We start from the raw sequence: 5575 nt of genomic DNA, 5'->3' as shown, positions 1-5575 counted from the left end.
CCGGCCTCAGGCCCAACTGTGCCTATATAATTTGGAGCATGCTTATTTAAAAAGTTGTGCAGAATGCAGCACGATAAAACAATAAAATTAAGTTTGTATTCCGCCAAATTAATGGCTGTTTGAAACAGGCGGAACCGGCTGGCCAGAATTCCAAACGCATTCTCAACCACTCTTCTAGCTCTGGCCAGCCGGTAATTAAAAACCCTCCTCTCCGGGGTGAGTGTTCTTTGGGGGAATGGCCTCATGAGGTGCTTGCTGAGAGCGAAGGCTTCATCGGCAATGAAGACAAAGGGGAGTCCTTCCACGTTATCCTCATCAGGTGGCAATCCCAGGCCACCACTCTGGAGACGCTGGCAGAACTCCGTCTGGGCAAATACTCCTCCATCCGACATCCGGCCATTCTTCCCCACGTCCACATATAAAAAATCATAGTGTGCCGACACCACCGCCATTAAAACAATACTGTGGAACCCCTTATAATTAAAATAATATGACCCCGAATGGGGTGGTGGCACAATGTGGACATGTTTCCCATCTATAGCCCCTCCACAATTGGGAAAGTCCCAACGGCTGGCAAAATGGGATGCCACAGTCTGCCATTCCTGTGGCGTTGAAGGAAACTGGGAAATCAAAAAAGAAAACCAAAATCAATTAATTTGTAAGCTAACATTGCAAGAAAATTAGACAATTAAAAACATTATTCCCCAGCATCAGTATAACATTCAATAATTTAATTGTTCTGGAATAACTAATATGGAAAGGCACACTTATCAGATTGCTCACCCCCTCTGATGGAACATTGATTACATTTTAGGGGGTTGTGAAATCCCTAAAAAAAATTACTTTGAGGACACGCAGGAATTTAGGGACTAAAAAGGCTACAAGACTGCAGTTGTCGCACTCTGCAGGTGCAGTTGCTAACCAGCTTACAGTAAATGAGGTAATGTAAAAAGGCATTCATGTTGCAAGGAGTACACAATCACATGCAAGGGCAATTAATGAAAACACTTTGAGGCTTGCATATGATTTGATGATGGAAATCAGCAGAGCTTCTGCTCATTTACTAAAGCACTGGAACAAATGCACTTGTAGAGTGCACATGCATTTTGCAAAGTGCCACATATATTTGCTTTAGACAAATCAACACCACAGAACATTCCAGCAAATTTTAACGAGGGTGGGGGTGGGGGGGTTGTGAAATCTAGATAATTGCTCATTAGCAGCCAACTATTTGGAGTGAGTTTAGGTGGGGGTGGGGGGGTTGTGAAATCTAGATAATTGCTCATTAGCAGCAAACTATTTGGAGTGAGTTTAGGTGGGGGGGGGGGGGGGGTTGTGAAATCTAGATAATTGCTCATTAGCAGCCAACTATTTGGAGTGAGTTTAGGTGGGGGTGGGGGGGTTGTGAAATCTAGATAATTGCTCATTAGCAGCAAACTATTTGGAGTGAGTTTAGGTGGGGGGGGGGGGGGGGGTTGTGAAATCTAGATAATTGCTCATTAGCAGCAAACTATTTGGAGTGAGTTTAGGTGGGGGTGGGGGGGTTGTGAAATCTAGATAATTGCTCATTAGCAGCAAACTATTTGGAGTGAGTTTAGGTGGGGGGGGGGGGGGGGTTGTGAAATCTAGATAATTGCTCATTAGCAGCAAACTATTTGGAGTGAGTTTAGGTGGGGGTGGGGGGGTTGTGAAATCTAGATAATTGCTCATTAGCAGCAAACTATTTGGAGTGAGTTTAGGTGGGGGGGGGGGTTGTGAAATCTAGATAATTGCTCATTAGCAGCAAACTATTTGGAGTGAGTTTAGGTGGGGGTGGGGGGGTTGTGAAATCTAGATAATTGCTCATTAGCAGCCAACTATTTGGAGTGAGTTTAGGTGGGGGGGGGGGGGTTGTGAAATCTAGATAATTGCTCATTAGCAGCAAACTATTTGGAGTGAGTTTAGGTGGGGGGGGGGGGGGGTTGTGAAATCTAGATAATTGCTCATTAGCAGCAAACTATTTGGAGTGAGTTTAGGTGGGGGGGGGGTTGTGAAATCTAGATAATTGCTCATTAGCAGCAAACTATTTGGAGTGAGTTTAGGTGGGGGTGGGGGGGTTGTGAAATCTAGATAATTGCTCATTAGCAGCCAACTATTTGGAGTGAGTTTAGGTGGGGGGGGGGGGTTGTGAAATCTAGATAATTGCTCATTAGCAGCAAACTAAATACACTCAAACAAAATACATTCCAAATGAGTAGACTAGGTGGATATGTTCCCATCACTTCATGCTGGGAAGGTTATTGAAGGAAAATATACATGCATGACAAAAAATAACAGGAAAAAAATCCAGCATGTGTGAGGATAAAAAGGGGACATTCACACTATATTGCAATGATGGTAAGTAGTGTTTGAAGCAAGAAATACATTATATTATCAAAGATTACATAAAAGAACATGTGATGCTAATAAAAGAAAAATATCTTACCTTAATATAGTCCTTCTGCAGGACCTGTATGATGGCAGAACAGGTCTCTGGGATAATGATCCCCAGAGCCTGGGGGGAGATGCCTGTCGAGAACTTAAGGTCCTGCAGGCTTCTCCCTGTGGCCAAATACCGCAAGGTAGCGACCAGCCTCTGCTCCGGAGTGATGGCTTGCCTCATGCAGGTATCCTGCCTGCTGATATAGGGGGTCAGCAAAGCCAACAAACGGTCAAAAACGGGGTCCGTCATCCGGAGAAAGTTCCTGAAATCCTCAGGATTATTCTCACGGATCTCACGGAGCAAAGGCATGTGACAGAACTGGTCACGCTGAAGCAACCAATTCTTGGTCCATGAACTCCTCCTCGCCCTGTTCATGGACTGGTCTTGGGCTGAAGAATAAACTACAGCACCAAGCACATACAATGCACGAGCTCTACGACGAGTACGTACAGGTAACATGGCTTCAAAACGGTCGGCTGGTCAGAACGCACTAAACAGAACGCACTGAAGAACAGCAAGGCCTGTGAAGAACGACCTGAAAATCAGGAACGAGCGGCCAATAAAACAAAGATTTCTCAATGCCAACTGACCAAACGCACTGAAAAGCAGATACAAACCTCACAAGCACAGACTGAACAACAGTTAAAACGAACTGAAAAATACGAGTCTCACAAGCGCGAATCGTCTCTCACCAAACTTCTACTAACACGAGATAAACACGAGATTAGCAGAAGGAGCCCAAAGGGTGTCGTACGGGCTATTGAACTTCCGTTTTATAGTCTCGTCGGACTTGGTGTACGTCACCGCGTACTAGGCTGTCGTACTTTTGTGTGGTCGTGTGTGCGCAAGTCCGTTCGTAACAAAGTCTGCCGCAAGTCCGCCGAAGGTACGTCGGAAGTCTGTCGGACAGGCTGTCGGACTTTTGTAGACGAAAAGTCCGACCGTGTGTACGCGGCATAAGAGTTTGGAGAGGAGGACCTCTGCATACCTTTTGAACAATTCTACCGGTAGACCATCATTGTTTTATTGTTGGGAATACTGCTAAAGCTTCCATGTCTCTTCCATAGCCAGAGGGGTGCCTCGGTCAATTGTAGTGAAGTGATCATAGGATTGGACATTTGAAAGCATTTTGATTTACTTTATACTCATAAATTGACCAATAAAAGCCAGTTCTACCAGAACTGTATTATGGTCATTAAGAATCATACCAGCTCAGGCACAGATTGTCCCCTATATGAGAAAGGGTTTGTAGGGACCTTGATGAAAGTAGCCAAGAAATACCCTGTGCATTCTCCCTCCTAATAAAATGCCAGGTTACAGAAGAAATGTTTGCTTTTGGCCCTACAACTAGATAGATATTTCAGTGGATCCTGTGCCGACAACCAGTCCGCCTCAGGGGAGTCAATATATTTCTGCTCCATTTGGTGTGCCTGCTGGGAAATCGATTCCTCCCAACTCTGGTGGATAATAATGTCTCTAGTGAGAAGACTACACAGGAATCCCTTAAAGGCATCCTATAGTAGCAGCAGGTCTTCATGGTCAGAGTTAGACTGAAAAAAAGCCTTTTATTTGGCTGTCCATTTGGTCATGGGAAGCATCTTTAACCAATAGGGGTTTTGTTTCCACAGAGGCCTTTATAAATAAATTAGGCTCACCAACTGTCACTGAAATCACCAGAAGGGGGTAATGGGACAATTCCCTGGCTGCCTACTGAGCCTGGATGAAATATGGAAACATCAGAGGATTTTCCAGATGATGTCAACTCTCCTAAGAATATTGTGTGTCCTCCAGTGGTAAGAAAACGGTTTTTCCAAAGGGTCGAGATGTCGCCATAGGTCAAACCAATGCATTTCCTGGATAAATTTACTCAACAAGGTAGCTGTATTTACAATATATACTGTATGTCTACTGTTGCATATCTTTCCAGTGTGAGGTATATCCCCCTCTTAGACAGTTGACACAGAAACAAGTGGCTGCATTGGTAGATTGCCTTACTATTCCTGTTCTGGTGACAACTCAGAAATTTGGAAGTACCCTTACTTTCATTACCAGTAAATGTTGGTGATCAGGCCAATTAGAGAGACAGAGAACCTCCTAACAGACTGCAATAAAAAGTTAACAGTGGTTCTAATCCTTCATCGCTATCCATATCTAAATGTAGCACTACCCCCATAGGAGCTGTTGGATAGGATGGGTCCTCTGTACTTTGCCTCAACCCTCTCAAGAACCTCAGCCCCTCGAACACACAGTTGAGTGTACAAACATACAATGCCACAGGAAATCACTGAAAGTAATACAGGCAGTCCCCGAGTTACGAACACCCGAGTTACGAAAAACTCCTACTTACAAACGGATCTCAATGGCAGCCATTTGTGCTCCATGCTGGTCCTGGATACCTCTGAGCAGCTATATTGCAGCGCCGGACACATCCCACACTGCAGTACTACATGTACTGCATGGCCAGAAGAGCCCCAGGTAACATAACTGCATGCCCAGAAGTGTCCGGAACATCCCACATCCCTGCACAGGCTGAAGTTGAACTTAAAAATGCACTGTTCCGACTTACACACAAGTTCCACTTAAGAACAAACCTATAGTCCCTATTGTGTTTGGAACCCGGGGACTGCCTGTACTCAGTACCAAATAGCAGTGTTATATCAAAGAAAACAGGCACCAAACTAGGTAGTAAAGGCAAACAGAATACTGTATATTGTCACCCAGGATAGTTGGTAACTAGGCAAATATAAAATTGATTAACTATGACAATAACACAATTTAGCTTCCAAGTGATTAACAGTAAGGACTATGCATAGGATGGCATTTGGCGTCCAGATGAGCATAAACCATAGCAAGGCCAACTCAAGTGCAGCAATGAGCAGTAATAAAGTTTAATTTACCGAGTACTGGAACTATACTGCCAGAGCGCATTTATGGGGGTGATGTTAGTGCTAGACCGAGTTGGTATGAACTTGCCAAAAAGAAAGATGATGGTTGCAGAGGGGGCAGTAGAGCAAAGGCGGCTTGCAGAATAATTATTACAGGGCAGTCCATTGGGATGTTCTCCTGCCAGCTATCGTTGGGGCCCTTTAAGAGTGACTGTGTACTCAACAGCAG

The sequence above is a fragment of the Aquarana catesbeiana genome, linkage group LG10 (genome assembly GCF_042186555.1).
Source record: "Aquarana catesbeiana isolate 2022-GZ linkage group LG10, ASM4218655v1, whole genome shotgun sequence".
In the NCBI taxonomy this organism is placed as follows: domain Eukaryota; kingdom Metazoa; phylum Chordata; class Amphibia; order Anura; family Ranidae; genus Aquarana; species Aquarana catesbeiana.
Note: the sequence above shows the minus strand (reverse complement) of the source record.